Source organism: Schistocerca nitens, chromosome 11, assembly GCF_023898315.1.
Source record: "Schistocerca nitens isolate TAMUIC-IGC-003100 chromosome 11, iqSchNite1.1, whole genome shotgun sequence".
Classification (NCBI taxonomy): domain Eukaryota; kingdom Metazoa; phylum Arthropoda; class Insecta; order Orthoptera; family Acrididae; genus Schistocerca; species Schistocerca nitens.
In genome coordinates this window covers 90973401-90996757 of record NC_064624.1, presented here as the reverse complement: position 1 = coordinate 90996757, position 23357 = coordinate 90973401, and the positions used below count along the sequence as shown (strand labels likewise).

Here is a 23357-nt window from a genome sequence, read left to right as displayed (position 1 = left end):
TGCAACATAAGAGCAATAAAATTGTTACTCTGTTAATTTTTGTTTTAATACTTCCTAGAATGAACACAATGTTCCAATTGATCGTAAGCATTCTTATTACTTTAGAACCATTCTAGAATAAGGGGGCCTGAGTCAGGCAAAACCTAATATTGTGAATTTTGTCTTTATTTTGCTAGGGGGTCTTTCTGTTATATTTTCCTGTGTTGAGGGGGGGGGGGGGGCGGGGAGAATGCAAATAATCATATGTAATTATCTTTCTAGCACTACAAAGTACAGAATACAGTGATTACAGTTACACTTGGAAATCTAGGAAATTTCAGTATTCATGTTACATGCCTAAGTTTCATGAACATTTACCTTAATTACACGGTTACACTTTTTGCTGATTTGAACTGTGTAGTACATGTTAAAAAGATTTTGTTTGGTCATAGTAATAAAAGCATTTCATTTTGTTAGTTCATATGTCCCATACGGAACTGAAATTATCAAGTTATGATGCCAAAGGAAGGAATTAACATTAAGGAATCTTACTTATGTAACAATGGTTACACTTTTTGCTAGTTAACTTTAACATAAACCATTTAGTTTTCCATTAAGAGTGAAAGCAGTTGCACAAGTCTTGTAAAGAACAAAGTTTCCCATAGGAAACTAAAGTATTTTACATTTGAGTTATTGTAGACCCAAAGTATTGTGCTCTTCATATTTCTATTTAAAAAAGTTTGTAACTCAAATTCACAGACAATTTGGAATCTGTACATACATGGGTGTAGTCAGTTACTTTTCATGTGCCATGTGGAACCTTTAATTTTCTGGTTTAAATATAATTTATTTCATGAATTACCTTTAATACCAACAATGTCTGAATGCATTATTCACCATTTAGAAGAAGAAATATTAGTGTACAGAATATCAAACGTCATGAAAAATGCGAAAGATTGTTCTGTACAGAACTTGGAATGGCTCTTAATCAATAGCAGGTACAAAGAAGGCTTCTATTAAATGTTCAAAGAAACCAGTCAGTACCTCTTAATTCACCATAGAGGTGATACAGTAATAAAACTATTTACTTTTTTTCCAGAATTTCTGCTAAGTATTAAAATTGTGAAGACCTATCCAATTAGTATTTGCTTTACCAATAACCTGTACTACATGCACACATATAAACAGGTAATTATGGGAGTCAAGAATTATGTTAAAATTAAAGATACTGACTGGTATTACTTGCTCACAAAACATTGTAGTTGCTGTACAGTTTATGTGGTGTACCCAATGTGACTCCTGGAGGACATAATATTCTGTTATCCTATGGGAGTGCACTGGTACCACACCTATTGAAAGTAAGCTTTGCTGTGGAATAGTTGTATCAGACATCTGTACCAGAAAACAAATCTCCACTGTGTCACCCTCATGTTCTTGGTATGCTATTAGCTATTATTACAGGAATACTCTTCCAAGGAGAGAGAGTGAGAGAGAGAGGGGGGGAGGGGGGGAGGGAGAAAAGCATGTTCTTAGGAGCAGCAAGCTTTACAGCAGCATATGCTGTAAAAAGCATAGTGAGATTTTCCTTTTCATCATTTCCAACATTGTACACAACTTTCTTGCACTTTTATGTTATCACATTTTTCCCTTGAGAATGGAGGAGAGGGGGGGGGGGGAATTTTGCGAGCTTTCATAAGAACTGAAAACTCTACTTGCATAATTTGTTATTTTCAAGATGTTACTCTCTTTCCAAATACTGTTCTATTTCTTCAAACCAATTCTGAATTTCTCAGGTTATTACATATTATTTACTGTACATTGTCCAGCAATACTTCTGTTGTTACAGGATAGTTTGTAATTTGGCACTACCTTTGTGCCACTGGTATTGGCTAGTGTACTTTTGCAGATAACAAAATCGACTGGACTTTAATGTCCTGTCAGCATAGGACAAATTCAGACAATATGGAACTTTTTACACTAAATTTGCAATATAATGTCACCCTTGTCTCACACAGATTGTAGCAGCCATTGGGGTGCCTGTCTGGCCAGCTTCTACAGCTTTTGCTTTCAGGTTTGTTTTCTGCTTGGGCCCTATAATGACAACCAGTCATTCCAGTTATTGACACCATGTCAAAGACTGGAACCAAGATTCACAGAAATAAAATTCCATGGTTGTAATTCATAGTGTAATTAATTTTGGTTTTAAAATAAAACCATGGTACCAGTAATTGTTTGGGTGTCAGACTGGAAAATTACAGTTTTAAGACACCCCAACCTTAAAATTAACAACTGTGATTGATGTTATTTTCAACAAGTTCCTTCACTTCCTACATCATTATGGATCAGTCCAATATAATATTATTACCAGACTTAACTTCCAAATGATACAAGTCATGCATTTAATAGGAGCCTTAACGTTGGCCTTTGTGTTTGTCTCATTTAAAAGTATTTCTTGTCTTCTATCAAAGGCTGAAGCACTGTCAAAAACTGGTGCTTCTACCTTATCACTCAGTTAAAATACACCATGCGTTAATAAAATCATGGCATTTAAATTTCTGATCAAAGACAGAGCCAAATTCGTAAGTGCATGTTGCAATTAAAGTGTCAGCATATATGCAGATCGGTAATGCATCACTACAGATAATGAAAATTAATCATTGTTTCCGTTTATACGTAAGTAATACTTTAATAGTTCAGTTGTAATTTCTCTTGTCAGTAATTATACCCCTAAGCAAACTATGTCAACATTTTTTTTCAAGAGAAGTCTTCACAGTTTTCCACACTTGATTTTCCGAATTATACCTGTAGTTAAAAGCTTTGGCAAGTAAGCTAATTCGTTGACCTCCATTGAATCTTAAATAGGGTTTTAAAACGGGCAAATAAGTAAAGCACTCATAAAAATAATAGTAAACGATTTATAGGTCAGCTTGTCAAACTTCCAAAACACACTCGAATTTAGGAATTTCATAGCAGAAGTGTCACTGTTTTTTCTCGCTAGATTAGAAACACTTCATTATGTTGATGTTTAGATATCTAGAACATCCAATATAAAAGACTTATGAGGGTGCAGAACGAAAAACATTTTCATCCGTGTTTTGACACTTAGTTTTTTTGCTAAATTCACATATGGCGGACGCCAGTGACCTCTGGCGGACACTCAATGATATGATATTTGGCCGGCACGCGCTAGAGCCATCTATCGGTAGGTCCGGTAGTTGAGCATACCTCATTTCACTAAGGCCGGTATTACACTATCAAATTTCTTTGTCCAAAATCTTTGTCAAAGATTTTTGATGGTGTAATAGGGACTTTGTCAAATGTCGTCCAATACTTGATCAAATCTAGGGCCTCGCTGTAGATTTGATCAAAGAAATCGCTTGTCTTCTGTTCGCTGCAATGTGGCATGTTACCTGGTTACCACCACATTGAGCGCTAGCATCGCTGCAGCGTTCTGTCGTCTGTAGTGTTTTTATAAACATTGCCGATAAATACAATTGGTGTGTGCTGACAACTACAAAATTAATAGAGATGTATGAAGCTGATGAGGCGCTTTACAACGCGAGGCACCCTGAATACAAAAATAGATTAAGAAGATTGGAGACGAGACCTGACCTGACCTAACCTAACCTAACCTAACATAACCCTCTCTTGTAGCAAGGAATCGGAGTGTTGCAGTGAGCCTGTCTTCTGAAGATGTAGCAGTTCTTAAGTGAATATTGTGCTTTGTGAATTGAGGATACACTTCACTGAGCACATATAGAAATGTATGCTCATCCATTCTTAAGTCATTGATGTACGACTTGACGTCTTCCACTGTAAGCTCACGTAACAAGTTTTGTTGAATGCTTTTATCGTGTCGTCGTAAAACCCACGGCTTCACCCAGATTAGATTAGTTTTTCGTTCCAGATTCTAGCAGTGACTGATATAGCAAATGGGCGATCGAAAGAATTTGAAAAAGCAGTCTGGATATAAAAAAATTTTCACTTCCATGTCAGTGAGAGTGATTTTCGATGAACTAAAATGAAGATACAACAGGTTCACGTAATTTAAACGCCTTTAGAAATAGAATTAATGTTTGAAACAATTAAAAAAATTGTGATATTGAGGAGGGAGTAGTGATACTTTCGCGATTTTGATCTGCCTGCAGCTGTTGGGTAAGTCTCTGTTCATTTGTTTTACAGTTATTCCGTAATAATATGTGGAGCGATATGTTTGTTATTGGTTACAAACAAAAACAAATTAATAATAGTGTGGTAACGGGATTACTGTGTTGAGTCATGCACGATTTGAATTCAAAAAACGTTACCAAAGATCTGCAGTTTTTGTACAATTAATTTATGGCTGTAAGTTGTTTTACATCACTAGTGTACCACTTTTGCTGTTAATCAAGGCCTGTGAACAAATAGTACAGTAACTTGAAGAATGAGCATGTAATGCGATGCAAGTATTTATAATCCTTGTTACTCGTTTATTTTTGAAACTATGTTAGGTACGTCACGTTACATTGAAAAATGAGTAAGCATTGGCAGACAGACAGGTGCTTTCAGTTTTGCCGTAATTGAAGCTCATAATATACATTTGAACTTCATCTCATTCATACCACTATTCTAACACTTCTTCCACTGCCTTAATTTTGTACCTAGATCAGACAAATTTGATTAAGTTTTGGACCTTGATGTCTCAGTTGTGTCAGATTTTTTGAACATCTGACAATACCCAGGTAGTTAACAAACACCGCGAATTCCAACAGCGTTTCCCAATGCTAGACTTTTTTTCTTTAAAATCGTGAGAAACTGCGTGATTTTCCAAACCTTTTGGAAAATATTTCTGCATATAGCTCTATAACTATACTCTTGTCAATTGAAAGCACCTGAACTATGCGTTAATTACTGTGAGATTAAATTTTCCTTGCAAAAATTGATGAAAAAATCTATTTGAAAATCTCAAAAACACATTTTTTATTTTTCTAAGAAAAATGTATTGCTGCCGTATTTCTGTTTGCCTTTGATAAAATTTGAAGGTGAGGAGAGGATGAGTAGAAAGGGGAATTGATTTTTAAATGTACAAGTCTACTGCACTACATTGATTTTTCTTAAGTTACAAGGGATCATCAATAATGAGGAGTGGGAGTTTTGGTGTAGCTTCTATTCTACTTTTAGATGATAGTTACGCTGTTATGTTATTGGAGAAATTTTTTGGAAATTTGTGGTAAGGTCTTATGAGACCAAACTGCTGAGGTCATGTTATTAAGGGGCAATCAGTTTTCTTATGATACAAGATGACTCACAAGTTCTCATAACCTATAATTTTGCTGCAAATTACTCATTTGTGCTTTGATGTATGAAATTCAGTGTTACTGGTGGACCGTCGGCCAATCCACAATGCGTCCTTCAGTTGCATACTGCAATGAGGATAATACTGAACTCGGATACATGTATTACACATAGACTTTTTAGGATGCGTAAAATGCAACACAGTGATATTTAATGTTTTTCATTCAACAGCCTATCTTAAAATGGCAGCATTCACAAGACTTCAACAATAATGAAGCAGAATTCACTGTCTTCTCATAACAAATCGTAAAAGTGCTTATAGCATATTTATGGGCCAGTGACAACAGACTTTCTGCTAATGCGATGTCGATTTGAAAATGAAATTATGACACACAAACAGCTGTGCAATAATAGCTCAAGAAACCATTGTCGGGATCTGTTTTGAACAAAGGAATACCGTCGGAACCAAGCGATTCAGAAATCATCCGAGGGACTTCCCTCTCTTATTCCAATGTGTGAATTTTAGGTTGCAATTAAGCCATATGCTGTGAATAATAAATCAGGTGCACAGACCATAGACCATTCCTAAACAGAAGACTTCTACAGAAAATGTGTCATTGAACCTCGATTGATTGCATCTGCTTGAACCAAGATGAGCCTACCATTTTTCAAAGTTAATGGTATGTTGCTTGCCAACATTCAAAGAAATTAAAAGTTAGTGTTCTGTGCCCAAAAGGATCAACTGCTTCATTGCTTTTCCTTATCTATATCTTGAAGTCTCTTACACATCTAAACTGGTTGTATTCTAGGGTAAGCCGAGCCCAGTACGGCCACTGGGAGAGTCTGTACTTTGATTTTTGATAAAGTATCATAATAACCACTTTGTTTGTTCTTGTTTACAATTTGTTGTAAAATCCAAACAAAAGGCATCTTACAAATGAGACTTCAGGTAACATAGCTCAAGTGACTGCTTTGTGTAATCTTATTTTATTCATTTTTATTCTCTTGTGGGATTAAAGGATTGCTTAAACCTTTCCAAACAAAATGCAAATGATGTTCATTAAAGTCATTGTTAGCCTTTGTTTCTACGGTGGGTAACTTTTATTACTTAAATACATCATCATATTCATACTATATATAGGATTGATAAACATGTAGTTCAGTTCTTAGTAAGACTAATACCATAGCTTTGCTTCTGGAGGAAAGTTGTTGGTTGGTCGATTTGGGAGAGGGGACCAAACGGTGAGGTTATCAGTCCTGAAGAAAAGTCATCATTTCCCGGCTTGTTACTTAAACAACTTAAAATGTACATAATAGAATGGTCTTAACATTGTATCTCAAATACCCTTGCTTTCTTTATCTTGAAATTTAACACATTGTATGTAAACAAAAGGACTGTTTTTGACACTTACCAAATATTTTTAAAAAAAAGAAAAAATTGAGAATCACTTTAGATTTCTAATCAAAGCTCAATCAAACCTAGACATTTACATTATTTATGTTGATGGTGATTGACAACTGTTTGAAATTAATTCGCTAAATAGTAATAACTTGGTACCATTGTATTAGGTACAGATGTTGTACCTTCTGGTGTTATATGAAAATATGTGCCAGACTGGGACTCGAACCCGGATTTCCCGCTTATCGCAAGGGGTCCTCTTACCATTAGGCTATCTGTTCATACCTCCTGGACCGATCCAAACACTGCGTTCCTATACTGTAGTCTTACTTTCATCACTGAATGCTTGCAGCTTAATTCTGTATGCCTGCATTAGTGGGAATAAGACTGTAGAGAATAGAGACCTATTCATTATAATCTAGGGCCTGCACCAATATGGAGTATTACATTAATAATGATTAACAGCCGCTTGAATTCAGATCAAAATAAATTAACTGAATGTGAATTACTTGGTGTCAGCTATTTTAGGTACTAATGTTTTACCTGTGGGTGACATTTGAAAATTTGCACCGGACTGGGACTCGAACCCAGATACCTTGCTTATCGTGAGCGGTTGCCTTAGAATGGAGCTATCTGTGCACACCTCTTGGATCGACACAAACTTCTATACGTTACGTTGTCCTCATCCTGACACCATAGGTGCTGGTCGGTCTGGGAGGCAAGTACAGACAGCCTAATCCTGAGGTGAGCACATGTGATAAGTGGGGAAAACTGGGTTCGAGTCTCCGTCCGGCACAAATTATCACGTGACCATCTGGTAGGACATCCGTATTGTAACAACTGATGTCAAGTTGCTTGGATTTGGTGAATTTATTTCGATCTAAGTCATTTATGTTAACGTCAGTTTCAGATTTCTAGCAACAGTAGTTTTGAAGTTTCATGGCAATCTCAAAAAATGCTTCTCTTGTTATTTGAAAAACAAATAACCTGTGCTTCAACAGAATATTACATTTATTAGGCCTACTTTTTGTTTACTCTGTGGGTATATACTTTAAATAAAAAATAATAAATACCTGACACTTTGATGTCAAAATCTTTTGGCTATTTGATATAAACTAGCCCACAGGTACCAGAAGCACAGATGATAATTTCCACATTATCCATATTGGTATCATATATCACGTTTAATAATGATTACGATAAGATATATAATAATAGTCCTAAGCCTCGATAGTACTAAGAAGAGGAATTGACATTTTGTATTAAATAGTCACAAGGGGACAAGATCACAATGAAGCAATGGACAGCACTAGATCTGCTGTTCCAAAAAGCTGACAAAACAGAATGGGGAAAAATAGCACTGTATTGCACCACATGATCAAATAGTGTTCACTCAGTGACAAACCCCATTGCAGTGTCCTTGCTAATCAGTGAAATTACATTTTCACCTGTCAGCCCCAAACACACACACACACACACACACACACACACACACACACACACACACACACACACACAAATTATATTTTGTGTAATGTAGAATGGAGTATATGGGAAGCGGTCTGTTATTTTCAGTAAACACAAAGTTTTTCATGCTCAAATTGTGAACATTCTTAGTGTGGTATCCACATTTGTAGTGTCTCCCAACTTATCTTCAACCACGTTGTTGCCATTTGACCTGACTTATATCCCTAGCCGTATTGCTTAGCAATCTCCCACCGCAACCAAGATTTCAGGTGAGAAACAGTGCCTTAGTGTTGGCAGTAATAACTCACATTTAGAAGGGTGCATAAACATTTTCAGGAAGCTGTTTCTAGGAGTTCTATGTGACACGGTGGGGGTGGGTGGGACTAGTGAATATAAAAGGGGGGGGGGGGACCCCAAAATCACTGGAATTTCTTTGTAGAAAGCATTTACTTTATTGTTTTTCAAACACAACCTTGACCTCCTTCTAAGTACACTCCATTAGCATTAATGCACTTGTTCAAATGTTCATTCCAGTGTTGGCAGTACCTTTTAAATTCGTCCTCTTTGTGAAGTGCTAATACCTTCGTGACACTGCGTCGTACGTCTTTGATATCGGCAGAAAACTTCCCTTTCGAGTCTCTTTTTATCCTCAGGAACAGGAAGAAGTCAGAGGGTGGTAAATCTGGCGAATAAGGCATGGGGTCAAGGTAGTCGTCTTTGCTGAGGACAAAAACTGGTGAACACTGAGAGCTGTGTGTGTGTGTTAGTGTTGACAAGATGCAGGGACCAATTACTGGAATCCCACAAAGTTGGACGTTTTCACACCAAACTCCTGTGCAGACTTTTCATAACTTCCATATAGAATTGGTGTTCACTGTATGGTCTTGAGGGACAAATTATGAGTGTGCAATCCGTTTGATGTAAAAAAAAAATTTGACAGTGTCTTCACGTTCGATTTCACTAGCCGAGCTTTTTCTGGACAATGTGGGCCAGTTAACTTCCATAGAATTGACTATTGCGTACTATCTGGATCATATCAATAGCACTGTTTCTCATCACCTGTGATGATTTAGTTGAAAAAGTTTAGATCGTCTTTGAATGTATCCTTCAGTTTGTGACAGGCTCAAACGTGATGATCCTTTTGATCTGTGGTGATAATTTTCAGCACAAACTTTGCTGCCTCTTTACACCTCCCCAAATCAACAGTCAAAATGCACTGAATTGAGCTCCAGGACAACCCTGGCATGTCCTCAAATTGGTCAGTTGCCTGCATAGATCTTTGTTAATCAGATCACGCATTTTGCTGACATTGTCCTCGCTTCGAGCAGTCGAAGGGCGATTGGAATGAGGCAGATTTTCAGTGGCCATTTCTCTGATTTTGAACTGAGAAAATTGTTTGTACACTTGAGTTTTACTGAGAGCATGTTGTTTGTGCGTTGTTTTAATCATCACATCTGTTTCCGTTACTTGTCAAGAACATAGCGGAAACAGCTATGATGATGCAAACAGCTCACAAACAACATGCTCTCCGTAAGACTCAAGTGGTTATGTGAATTTAGAAAATAAAATTAAAATGATAGTACTGATGAGGAAAATAATAAGAAATGATAATAGCAAGAAAAAAAATGCATATGTTTACCTTATGTATCAGGAACGTGTGCCTTTTAAAAAGCAGACATAATTAACATGAAAGTTTAAATAAAAGGAATTGAAGAAAATATGTTTAAGCTCAGAAACTGATTATTTTCCTTGATTTCATTAAGTGTGGTAAAACTGTAATAAGCCTGATCATAAACTATTTGTACTGACATTGTTTCACTACTTCTGTGGACTACACTGCAAAGAGAGCCAATTAGCTGTTAGCATGTCATGCTTAATCATTAATCTTTTAGTTAAACCAGGTTAAGCAATTAATGTAACTACGTGAAGTAAGTTAAATTAACCTCCCCCGAAAATCCATACCAATTAATATTACTGCCACCCAGTATAAAACAGTAAAACCCAGTTTTGTCACGTAGCAGATGAAATATACAAAACCCATTTTAACTTATACAACATAAGAACTTCTTATGTAATTTGTTGTTGGAGAGACCTAATCATTTATTCACATAAAAACCTTAATCTACACTTGTTAAGGCACCAACATCAGTAAATAATAACTTACCTCTCATAGAAGACTTAGAGGATGTTCCTTTTCTTCAAGCATTTTGATTACTGTTAGCATTACCATTTCTGGAGGACTCTCCCTTCTGAGCAATTCCAGCCAAAAACTAGCCAGTGTCTGTAGCAGGGGAAAAAGGAAAAGAATTGTGTCTCTGCAGAGAGAAAAGGGTTTAATTACTATTAGATACATGGGTAAATCAATTGTTATCCACAATTTAGTTATATTTTGGTTTATTTTGGTAGTACTGTCATTTTACGTTGATGACGCATACTTTGTTCATTGGATGCTCTGCTGTCTATTTGCACCAAAGAAGAGCAACGTTCAGTGATGCTTTTATTGTGGTCAGAAGGCATATCGGGCCGAAATTCATTGAAGACTTTCAGTACAGTACGGGAATAGTGTTTTGCCACAACGGAGTGTCTAGGAATGGATTGAAAAAATTCTGAAATGGTCGCACAAGTGTTACACACGATGAAGGAGCCGAACTACCGTTTACCGCCACAAATGAAGAAACCACTGAGCATTCATGTGAAATGATTCTTTTAGATAGACGATTAACTATTGATGAAGTGGCACATCGTCTGCAAATTAGTCACAGTTCTGCCTATGTAATCATCCACAACAGACTTGTGTTTCATAAAGTTTGTGCAAGATGGGTCCCAAATTAACTCACACAGTTGCCAAAACGAATGCGGTTGGACACCTGCAAAAAATATTTGGATTGCTATGGTAATGAAGGGAACAACTTCTTAGACAAGATCATTATTGGTGACGAAACATGGATCCATCATTACAAGCCGGAAAGTAAACAGCAGAGTGTGGAATGGAAACAACCAAATTCGCCATGCAAGAAAAAGTTCAAGAGACAACCGTCTGCAGGAAAACTGATGCTTACTGTTTTTTTCGACGCGCAAGGCCCAATACTGGAACATTATGGGGAAAGGGGCACAACAATAAACAATGTACATTATAGTGAGATGTTTACTGCCAGGCTAAAGCCTGCAGTTCGAAGCAAATGCCCAAATGCTGAGGATTGCTGTCAAAAGGTGTTGTGTTGTTGCACGACAAAACCCTTCTGAATACTGCTGCCCACACTGCTGAAACGCTCCAGAAACTCAAATTTGAAGTACTGGATCATCCTCCATATAATCCTGATCTTGCCCGTTCTGACTATCACTTGTTTGGTCCAATCTAACAGGCATTAAGGGGCTGTCGATTTGCCTCGGATTAAGCAGTGAAAGAAGCGGTTCATTCCCGGTTCACAGCTCAACTGAGAACCTTCTTTTATGAGGGAATCAGGAGGCTTATACAACGATGGACCAAGTGTGTTGAAACGCAAGGAGGCTATGTCGAAAAATGATGTTCTTGTTAAGTTTCCTGTTTGATTACAATAAAATTTTATAACTACTTTGTGTATAATAATTGACTTACCCTCGTAGGTTCTTCCTTGTAGCAAGGGGAGAAAGATTTCGCACTACATTAATCTACACCATGTAGGTGCTCACCCCCTCCCTCTTTTTTTTAATGAAAAGAAGGAAGAAGAAACATTACTTGACCTCAATACTAATTTTAACATTCATTATGAATTTTTACATCATTTGGTTCATCATAATAGACCCTAACAAATGGTACCTCCTAACCAGGGCACAAAGTCCTCAGGCCACCATCCAGTCACACTTATACAGGGTGTAAATGATAGAAGTTGCCATAATTATACAGCAGGTACATGTCATTGTGCTTGACAAAAAAAATCTATTGAGATATCACTGTATCACATTCTTTATTTTTGTACTCCTAAAAGGCAGATATTTGTGGGTTTGATAGTTGATGCACTTCTGTTTACATTGTCATCTGACGGCATACAGCGTTTCTTGTCTATTACAGACATTGACACAGTGGTCAGAGAAAGGTAATGGATGAACCAGAGCATTGGACGTGTACAAGAATGCTGCGTGGTGTCTAGGTATTAAAATACTACAATAGTACTAATAGTACAAAATGAACCAATTATAATTTGTTGTGCATTAATTACAATCAACTGTTTTCTCTTTTTACAATAAAACTGCAATGAAAATTAAATTCAGGTTGTTTCCCTTTGCTACAAAAGTACTGTAATGAAACCCACATTACATTGTTTAGTGTTACACCAGTGTTCAAAACGCCCGCCATTCATTTCAACACATGCTTCATGATGGCGAACCCAGTCTTGTCACACTCATGCACACGTGTGCTCATTTGCCTTCACGGTATTGGCAGCATCGAATATCCTCTGTGTAAGTTCATCCACACTATTTACTTTCTGGACGTAAGTAATTCCCTTCATAGGGCCCGAAAAGTAAAAAAATCCAGTGGATTTAAATCAGGTCTGCATGCTGGCCATCAATGTGCACAAAAACATCCTAGAAATCGTCCATTCAAAACCTCCATACTGTGTGACCAGTGTGGGGTGGAGCACCACCATGGAGGAACCATGTGTTGTGACATATGGCTAATGGAACATTTTCCAATGAAGTTGTTAGCAATGTCTCCTCTAGATAGTTTCGGTAATTGTTAGGAATCCATCATGCAGGTAAAACGTAAGGTCCAATAATTAAATCATCGATTATACCTGCCCGTACATTTACAGAAAAGTGGTACTGAAAATGTCTTGCTACTACTTGGCATGGATTGTGTTCATTCCTCGTGTGCACGTTATGAAAATTAGTTATTCTGTCGTGAGTCAAACACGGTTCAATCTGTGATGAGTATTTTGTTTACCATGCGATCTGTTGTTGCCTACCTGTTTCCAATTCACTCTCGCTATATCTTTATGCGCAGGGGCAGGGGTGATCCTAGAAGTCGGTCAAGGGGGGTTTTGGGGGAATGGAATATCGCTTAACTAAACGAGAGTTGGGGTCCTCCACTGACAAATTGTTAAAATTTGGTGTTGCTTAAAGTTGTTTTTGGTAATAGTTTTTGGTAACATGTCTACAGAATGTGTGTGCTCGTGAAAATAATACGATTTGTCCCAGATGTCCGGCAATTTCGAAGTTTTTTGTCTGGGGTCAGCAGTTTGTGTTGGTAGGCATACCCAGCATAGGCCTATTTAGCTTCCTTGATTATTGTAAGTGGTATTCGTACATCAATAATCATCCAGTGTATATTAATAAATAATAAGATGCCCTTTTTAAGTTAAATGATATTTATTGGTTTTGATAGTAAGCTATTTGCTGCTCTTATTCTTTTGTTAAAATGTGTTTGAAATACATTGCAACCTATATTGCTATATAATCATAAAAATGGTTGAATCTGTTGAAGTTATGTATTTGCTGATTTCTGAAGTCATTTTATCCAGTGTAACATGATACTCCATTGGGGGGGTGGGGGGTGGGAGGGCTATAGCCCCATAGCTAACCCCTTGCTACCGCCCCTGCGCAGTGGTAAATAATGTGAACCGATCGCTTACATAAGCGTACCTGTGTTGGAGGACGTGTGGGACAGGCTCCCTTAGTTTTTGATTCTCTTTAATGGATTCTTCCAGTCTACTATGCATAATGTTTCCACAAGTCACATCTAATCCGTGTGTGCTGTCCAGTGTCAACTTTTCCAAAAACATTGTCCCGAGTCGAACTCCTTTTTTTTTTTTCCTGGAACATTTGTAGGAAATGGACAAACATTTTACTAGATGTTTTAAATCATTTGGTTGTGATTTACTAACATGATTTTTTTTTTTGGCAGCTTATACCAATTACATCTTGTATGTCTGTTCGTATATGCCTAAAATACTTCTCCTTAACTTTCTACCAGTTACTCATCTTGTTCCCATTGTGATAATCTAACTACTTCTCATCTTGTAGCAGACTCTTACAGTTAATGAGACAAATGTATTGTCATCTATGAAACTTCCAAAATAAATATAATCTTAAATCATTGCAGTGCCAGATGTTTTATCTGCCAAGTGCCTTAACCTAGTCTGAAGAGCCAGTAGTTACTCAGATACCCTGAATTTTGGAACTATGTGTTGGTCAGTTGATAAGACTGTCAGGTTTTCCATGATAATAGCTTACCCTTGCTCTTTGTAGGAAGGTGCTCCCACAAACAGTGATGTTATTTTATTCCTTATTTGTCTTCTGCATGTACACTACTGGCCATTAAAATTGCTACACCAAAAAGAAATGAAGATGATAAATGGGTACTCATTGGACAAATATATTATACTAGAACTGACGTGATTACATTTTCACGCAATTTGGGTGCATAGATCCTGAGAAATCAGTACCCAGAACAACCACCTCTGGCCGTAATAACGGCCTTGATACGCCTGGGCATCGAGTCAAACAGAGCTTGGATGGCTTGTACAGGTACAGCTGCCCGTGCAGCTTCAACACGATACCACAATTCATTAAGAGTAGTGACTGGCGCATTGTGACGAGCCAGTTGCTCGGCCAACATTGACCAGAAGTTTTCAGTTGGTGAGAGATCTGGAGAATGTGCTGGCCAGGGCAGCAGTCGAACATTTTCTGTATCCAGAAAGGCCCGTACAGGACCTGCAACATGCGGTCGTGCATTATCCTGCTGAAATGTAGCGATTCGCAGGGATCGAATGAAGGGTAGAGCCACGGGTCGTAACACATCTGAAATGTAACGTCCACTGTTCAAAGTGCCGTCAGTGTGAACAAGACTTGTAACCAATGGCACACTATACCATCATGCCGGGTGATACGCCAGTATGGCGATGACGAATACACGCTTCCAATGTGTGTTCACTGTGATGTCGCCAAACACGGATGCGACCATCATGATGCTGTAAACAGAACCTGGATGCATCCGAAAAAACGACATTTTGCCATTCGTGCACCCAGGTTCGTCATTGAGTACACCATCACAGGCGCTCCAGTCTGTGATGCAGCGTCAAGGGTAACCGGAGCCGTGGTCTCCGAGCTGATAGTCCATGCTGCTGCGTCGAACTGTTTGTGCAGATGGTTGTTGTCTTGCAAACATCACCACCTGTTGACTTGGGGATTGAGACGTGGCTGTACGATCCGCTACAGCCATGCGGATAAGATGCCTGTCATGTCGACTGCTAGTGATACGAGGCCGTTGGGATCCAGCACAACATTCCGTATTACCCTCCTGAACCCACCGATTCCATATTCTGCTAACAGTCATTGGATCTCGACCAACGCGAGCAGCAGTGTCGTGTTACGATAAACCGCAATCGCGATAGGCTACAATCCGACCTTTATCAAAGTCGGAAACGTGATGGTACATAATTCTCCTCCTTACACGAGGCACCACAACAATGTTTTACCAGGCAACACCGGTCAACTGCTGTTTGTGTATGAGAAATCGGTTGGCAACTTTCCTCGTGTCAGCACGTCGTAGGTGTCGCCACCATCGTCAACCTTGTGTGAATGCTCTGAATAGCTAATCATTTGCGTATCACAGCATCTTCTTCCAGTTGATTAAATTTTGCGCCTGTAGCACGTCATCTTCGTGATGTAGCAATTTTAATGGCCAGTGGTGTAATAAAATAATCTTCAGTCTTGATAAATTTGCTACATGATCAAAGTCCAAACAGAAAAGGGTAATAAATTCCTGTAGTAATTTCTTGATGCAAATACTTAGCCTCCTCATGTATTATAAGTTTCAATACAGTCCAGATATCTAACTCCAAGGCATGTGATGACAAAAATATAGTAAATTTTGATTACAAATATGTGTAGCAAGTTGTCAGTAATTATTTTCTATTTCAACTGTCAAACCAAATTTCTTCCATTCCAGATTCATGTTACAATCCAGGACTGCCATGTGAGAGAGTCTGCTGTATGTAAAATCCATTAAAATTTTGTTACTCTTAAAGTATTTTCCTTTTCACTATATTCTTTACTATTATTTATCATTATTATTTACTCCTTCGTACTGGGAAATAGTTATCGACAGAATTAGATAACAGAGTACCTTGTTATATGCTACCTCTGTATATACATCAGAGCAACTTTTAGTACTCACTGTCAGCTTTTCTGTACAAGTTTTTACAGAAGCATTTTTGCTTGTAGCTTTCATTGACAGTGTCAGATATCTCTTACTCTGAGGCGCTCCTTAAGACATCGATGTAGAGTTGGAAGCTCTGTCGTGTACTTGGTGTGACATAAAGGCATTTGCTGACAAATTTCTAATGCCACACACCACCCAAGGAATACCTCAAATAAATAATAATACAACACAAACAAAATATGTGTACTAATATGTAACAATACATGCAAAATGTGGGCCTATGTGCCTTACATTATTAATAAACTGCACAATTCCTCATTTTTAGAGTTCCGTATCTCAGCTGATAAAAATGGAACCCATACAGGATCAGTATGTTATCCATCCGTTTGTCTGCCTACCCGTGCGGCCATTTTTATTTTATTTATTTACGCATCAAGTTCTGTAAAATCAAATTGAGGAGCAAATCTCCAAGGTCCTGGAATGTGTCAGTACATGACATTACAACATAAAAGTAATAACAGATAAAAATAAAATGTGTATAAGCCTGAAAAACGTCAAGCCATAAGTTTCAGTAAACCCAGTCAGCAATATAACGTAAGAATCAGCTTAATTTTTAAGAAACTCCTCAACAGAATAGGAGGAGTGACCCATGAGGAAACTCTTCAGTTTAGATTTGAAAGCGCATGGATTACTGCTAGATTTTTGAATTCTAGTGGTAACTTCTTGAAAATGGTTGCAGCAGTATACTTCACACCTTTCTGCACAAGAGTTAAGGGAGTCCAATCCAAATGCGGGTTTGATTTCTGCCGAGTATTAACTGAGTGAAAGCTGCTTATTCTTGAAAATAAGGTAATATTGTTAACAAGAAATGACAGTAAGGAATATATATATTGAGAGGCTAATGTCAAAATACCCAGACCTGTGAACAAGGGTCTACAAGAGGTTAACTTACACGACTTATTGCCCGAACCACCTGTTTCTGGGCCAAAACTATCCTTTTAGAATGGGAATAGTTACCCCAAAAACATAATACCAAATGACATAAGTGAATAAAAATAAGCAGAGTAGACTAATTTTCATGCCGGGCGATCACTCAATTCAGATTGCATTCGAATCGTAAAAATGGCAGCATTAAGTCTTTGAACAAGATCCTGAGCGTGTGCTTTCCACGACAGTTTACTATCTATCTGAACACCTAGAAATCTGAACTGTTCAGTTTCACTAATCATATGCCCATTCTGTGAAACTGAAATGTCAGGTTTTGTGGAATTGTGTTAGAAACTGTTAAAACTGAGTCTTACTGTGATTTAGCGTTAGTTTATTTTCTACAGGCCATGAACTCATGTCGTGAACTGCACTATTTGAAACCAAGCCAATGTTGCGCGCAACATCCTTCACTACCAAGCTAGTGTTATCAGGAACAGAAATATTTTAGAGTTACCCGTAATTATTTATTTATTTACATAGTTTATGCCCACATTGCAGCACTAAAATCAAACATAATACAACAGAGTCTACAATGATTAAATTTAGGTCTTAGCAGTCAGCAATTTCTTCGTTTTCCAAAACTTCTTCATTCGCAGTGATCTGTCTGCTCGTTCTTCTGCAGATATGACATATTTCTTCCATACTGATGGTTTGAATCTCAGCCGTGTGTATTTGTTCTCCAGAAGCAGTTTCTCTTCACTTTGTTGAATTTGGTGTGTGGTGATGTTCAGTTCATCCAGATCACTTTGTACTTCTTTAAACCAGATGATTTTGGTTTTACTGTTCCAGAAGTAGTCTAAAAGTTGCTTCAGGATTCTAGTATTTGGAAGGTGAGATATGTGGCCGAAAAATGCAATCCTTATTTTCTGCATTTTATAAAAAATGGATTCACTTTCTTTATACACTACTGAATTTGGCAAAAGTCTCCTCTGCCCATTAACTTGATGTTTCTTGCTGATAATTATTAGGAGTATTCTTATCTCAACTTTCTGCAATTTGTCAGTTGTTGCTTGAGTATTTAGTTGGAATAGTGTTTCACTTGCATATGTCGCTTCCAGTTTAACGACGGAGGAGTAACGTCGAAATATAGCATTTATTGAGAGAGATTTTTTTTTTTTTGTAGGTTGGCCACATTATTCTCTGCACTCACTGAAGTTCTTATGTTCTACTATCTACTGATGCTCTTTCATTAACATTCCAGGTAATAATCTCACCAAGTTATTAAACTTTATTTTAATTTTTTGATCATTATGGAGCATGATATGGGATGTGTCAACCGAGAAAGCTGGGCATCATTTCTGTTTTCTCAAATGAAATTTGCAATCCGATCTTTGCCGCTAGTTGTTCTATTTGTTCTGTCTGAACCTTTGCTTCATTAATATTGTTTGCTAATAGCGCCAAATCATATGCAAATGCAAGGCAGTAAGTCGAATCTTTCATCCAGTCTTAACAGGTGGTGGGCATATCTTGTTCCATTTACACATGATTTTCTCCAGCACCCAATAGAACAATAATGGAGACAATCCATTGCCTTGTCATAGGCCAGTATTGATCTCAAAAGGTTTAGAGAATTCATTTCTGAACCTTACTCTAGCTTTAGTATTTTGAAGGGTGACTGCAACGAGGTTGACACGTTTCTGATGTAAACCAAATTCTTTAAGAATTGACAGTAGAGATTCACGATGGATACTATCGTAGGCCTTTTTAAAATCGACAAATGTGATCACTAGTTTCTTGTCCCTGACCCTTCGATGTTTCATTATCCATATGAGACTAATAATTTGATCAGGACAGCTTCGTCCTGGACGAAAGCCTCCTTGATATTCGCCTAGTTCACCAACAAGCTGTTCATGAATTCTGAAATACCGAACCTTGGAAGAAATTTTATAAGTAATATCCAGCCGGGATATACCCCTATAATTATTTGGATCCAATCTATCTCCTTTTTTGTGTAGTGAATGGATTATCGCAACATTCCATTCCTCTGGTAAATTCTCAGTATTCCAAATGTCAGAAAGACATTTGTGTAAGTTCATAATAATTTGTTCATTTGCATATTTCCAAAGTTCTGCCACTAGTTGGTTCTCACCTGCTGCTTTATAATTCCGGAGTGAGTTAATCGCTGCTTGTACTTCATCTGAAAGTGGTGGTATAAGTCTTTCTAAATGTGTTTTGTTTCTTGGATAGGGGTCAGATTCAAAATGATGTTCAGGTTCCACACTATTTAGCAACTGTTTGAAATATTTAGCCAATATCATTGAATTGTCATAATTGTTGTGTGCTACCTTTCTGTTTGTATCCTTCATCATAAGAGTAGGTGGAGTGTATTTTGACTGGTACTGTTCGAATGTCTGTTAGTAATGTCTGGTTTTGTGGTGATTGAAAGCATCCTCAATAGATTTTTAGCGATTCCTTATGGAATTGCCTTTTGACCCAACTGATTTCTTTGGCAGTTGATCATCTAGCATTTAATAATTCCTCCCTGGAGCTTTCAGTTCTCTTTTGTTGGTAATTTAACCAGGTCTTATGTTTACATTGAATCACTACATCGCATTCCTCATTCCACCAAGCATGTTTCTTGCGTTTCCATACAGGAGCTACTTCTTCAGCTAAGGCTTTTAATCAATTGACAGTGGCTTCTAGATTGTCACTTAAAGGTATTCTTGATCTCTCGTAATATATTTGATTATTAATATTATAACTAGGATCATATGTTCTCTTTGTATCTAACTTTTGAGGTTTGCTTTTTCTTTTAGGTTTCAGTTAGATTTTAATTTTAGAAATGTGGTGGTCTGAATAAACATCAACGCCACGCAGCACTTATAATAGACTTCCTTATGGTATTTCTGATCCATGGCCACATCTATCTGGAACTCTACTAGCTTGACGTTAGGACATTTCCATGTCATTAACTTATGTGATCTTCTCTTAAACCTTGTTGTCTTAAACACCAATCCATTTGTAGTATAAAATTCAATTAACCGTTCCTCATTCCTGTTCATAAGTTTATGAGCTGGCCATCGCCCCACCACACCTCGAAATTCCTTCTCTCGTCTTGTCTTCGCATTACAGTCTCCAAGCAGAATTTTAATGTTAGTTTCTAGTATGGTCCTTACTAGTTGATCAAGTTCATCCCAGAATTTTTCTGTTCCATCCTTGTCAGTTCTATTTTCAACATTAGTTGGAGCATGAATATTTATCAGTGTGTATCTTTTGTTTTCCACCTTAATAATGCCATTCTTGAGGAATTGGACGAAAGATCGTCAATGGAATCAAATATTCTATTGTGTACCAAGAAACCCACACCAAATTGGGGAAGATTTTCTATTACCCTTTCTCCTGGTGGTCCCTTATAAATTCGATATCCCCCTGATTCAATAGTGTCCTGGTTAACTCTTGAAGGGCCGTGATAACTATGTTCTGTTGATCTAAGACATCTGTTAAATGTTTCAATTTACCAACTTTCCTCAAAGAATTAATTTTAGCACCTTCTTATGTGGAATATGTTGCTTGTGTATTCATTCAGTGCATCGCTAGGTGCTCAGACTCGCCTTTGTACTCTACGTGACACCCCACCGTATCCGAATGGTGTCTTCGCCCGGATAATCTCTACGTGACTGTCCAAACCGGTGGATTCTTTTAATAGAAGACTCCTTATATTTGTTTGATTATCTGATCAATGATTAAGTGTCTGACCAAGGTCAGGGTTTACAATTCCAGTTACCCGTAATACTAGAGGGCATATCATTTATATAAATAAGGAACAGGAGTGGCCCCAACATTGGTCCATCTGTTGAGACTCCTTTTTTCCGGGAATGGGTACAGGTATCAAGTGTGCCAAGTTGAAATTTTTTGTCAGCTACTATGGTTCCTTGGCAATGTAAAATATTTAAGCTTCTCCAAGTCAGTGCAGTATGGCCACTTATTTCGCATATTTGACACCCACAAATTCACTCGTCAAATCCTATAGCGTGCTTTACATTGACGTACAATAGTAAAATTTGGCAAGAAGCACGGTTTCACAGTACAAGTAAAGGAATAAAATTCAGAAACTGTTGAGTTCTTACTATGTCACATAAAGCAATATTTTTTTGCTATTTATTGGCCCCAGTATGCTGTTCGCCTGCCTGTCAAGACACCTTTTCCTCAGGAGCAGGTATAGGTATGACAATGAAAGTTATGTCAAGTACTAAGCTCTATGGTTCCTTGACTGTGTAAATAATTTAAGTTTCTAATTAATTGCAATCAAAAGATATCACCATATATGACACACACACACACACACACACACACACACACACACACACACACACACACACATATATATATATATATATATATATATATATATATATATATATATATAAACAAAGATGAGGTGACTTACCGGACGAAAGCGCTGGCAGGTCGATAGACACACAAACAAACACAAACATACACACAAAATTCAAGCTTTCGCAACAAACTGTTGCCTCATCAGGAAAGAGGGAAGGAGAGGGAAAGACGAAAGGATGTGGGTTTTAAGGGAGAAGGTAAGGAGTCATTCCAATCCAGGGAGCAGAAAGACTTACCTTAGGGGGAAAAAAGGACGGGTATACACTCGCGCACACACACACACACGTCTTTGTCTTTAAATATGTCTGCTTGGTTCTGCATATGTGTGGATGGATATGTGTGTGTGCGCGAGCGCACACTCGTCCCTCCCTCCCCCCAAGGCAAGCCCCTCCGCTCCCGGGATCGGAACGACTCCCCACCCTCCCCCTTAAAACCCACATCCCTTCGTCCCTCCCTCTCCCTCCCTCCCTCCTGACGAGGCAACAGTTTGTTGCGAAAGCCTGAATTTTGTGTGTCTGCCTGTGTTCGCTTGTGTGTCCGTCGACCTGCCAGCACCCCCATCCGGCAAGTCACATCATCTTTGTTTTTAGATATATTTTTCCTACGTGGAGTGTTTCCCTCTATATATATATATATATATATATATATATATATATATATATATATATATATATTGGAATGACTCCTTACCTTATCCCTTAAAACCCACATCCTTTCGTCTTTCCCTCTCCTTCCCTCTTTCCTGATGAGGCAACAGTTTGTTGTGAAAGCTTGAATTTTGTGTGTATGTTTGTGTGACTCCACCTCCAGCTGGTTCATACCAACTTGTGTCAAAAATATACACAAAGACAAAAATGGTGAACAGTTTAGAGTCACAAAGGAAAAAGTTGCACAAAAATACCACACTCAGTTTCCATGAAAACAGTTGGAATTTATGGATCTGCTATGTGATATAAGGCATGCGCATATGTAGTGTATGTGTGTTCGGAAAATGACAGGACAGAATTCACACCCACACTCAGAAATACACCTCCTATTGTTGTAGTCTTTCCAGGATTTGAAGGTAACTGTTGATGGTGAATACTTTGGAACACCAGCTCCACCCCAGACAGCACTAGCCTCCTCCTGCAAACCCTACAAATGCTATCGGCCGACTCCTCGGTTTCACGAATTCCGAACTGCTTTCACCCGATCGATTTAAGCAACAGAATTCAGGCATTTCCATTGCCTGTTATTGACACCTACTAACAACACGTACTGCTCAGTAATTCGTGGGACGTATATATCGAAGAGACATTGATAAGAATATTTTCTCTATTGAGTTTTAATTAGAGTGTGATGGTGAAGTTGTCTGGTCCTGTATAAGGACAGTTTTAGAGTCATCTGAAGATAGTTTGACCACTGCACGGACCCTCATATGGAAGATACAATAACAGATACACTACTGTTAATTAATTTCAGTACACCCAATATATGACATCTGGATTCTGTAGATAAGGTCTAATACCGTGGGTACGGTTGACTAAGCAAAGGAATAGTACAACAGTTGTACACGTGTCATGACTTTTGTTTGTGGTCATAGAGATACAACAGTATCCAACAAACAATGTTGTATACATAAATATTATGTACCTATCTGATATGTTTGTTTACCTATTTGGCGGCAAACGCCGCATTTAGTGGACCTGCATTTTCCCTGTAGTGATGTGATGTCCGCAGTGAATGACAAGCGTGGCTAAGATACGTAACGTGTGGTTCCTGCATTTCAGTTCCTTC

At 37.9% G+C, this 23357-nt stretch overlaps 1 long non-coding RNA gene across 1 annotated transcript in view; it reads left to right on the top strand.

Annotated features, from left to right (window-relative positions):
- Positions 1–3659: 3659 nt before the first annotated feature.
- Positions 3660–23357, top strand: part of LOC126212907 (uncharacterized) — a 116278-nt gene continuing 96580 nt past the window's right edge. The window contains exon 1 of the long non-coding RNA XR_007540993.1: positions 3660–4134. This is a non-coding gene — a long non-coding RNA (uncharacterized LOC126212907). The remainder of the gene's footprint in view (positions 4135–23357) is intronic.